Source organism: Pteropus alecto, unplaced genomic scaffold (genome assembly GCF_000325575.1).
Source record: "Pteropus alecto unplaced genomic scaffold, ASM32557v1 scaffold3, whole genome shotgun sequence".
Taxonomy (NCBI): domain Eukaryota; kingdom Metazoa; phylum Chordata; class Mammalia; order Chiroptera; family Pteropodidae; genus Pteropus; species Pteropus alecto.
Window position 1 is genome coordinate 68826276 of NW_006442484.1, and position 872 is coordinate 68827147.

The window sequence follows — 872 nt, forward strand, 5'->3', positions numbered from 1 at the left end:
TTCCCTACAAGCCAGGGCCTCCACCTGGTCTCCCGACATAAGCACGCCATGGGACCAGAGTGAGGCTTCATGTTCCTTGGGGTTCTAGTGGACACTTTCCTGGCCTCAAAGAGGAGAAAGTCCACAGTTTATATACCATGTAATAATCTGCCAATCAGTCATCACCTAGTAAAGATGCAGGAATATAAAACAGCTTGTGTAAAGGTTATTATTAAAGTAACACAAACACAAAGAAAAACTGGAAAATAATAACAGAAAAAAATCACCTATGGTCCCATCAACCAAAAAGTAATCAGGTTTAACATTTTGGTGTAGTTTCTGCCAAGCTTTTTTTCTTAAAAATATTAATAATCAGAGTGAATAAATTTGCATTTTGGTCTTTTCACTTGACATGCTCTAGTCAGTATTTTCCCCTGCTATTACCTAGCCTTAGTAGACAAAATTATAATGGCTACAAAATATTTCAAGCAGACATATCATAATTTATGGAATTAGTTCCCTAATATATGTACTTTACATTTGTTTCCAATTTTTATAAGTAACATGCTACAAACATCATTGTACATAAAGTTTTTCATATATTTAAGATTGTGTCCATATGCCAGAGCCTCAGAATTAGAATTACTCAGTCAAAAACCATGGAAAATTTTATGGCTTTTGACGGATATTAAGTTGTTTTCCCAAATGTTTTAACCAATTTAGACGGCCACCTCAAATGTATGAGAGGGAATGTATTGCCACCTTCTTACCAATAGTGGATATTATCAGTTTTTTAAACCTTAAATTGGTTAACATGGTATTTTACAATTTAAATTTATATTTCCTTGACTGTATTCAGAATGAATTTTATTCCATTTAAGTATTTGTTTTTT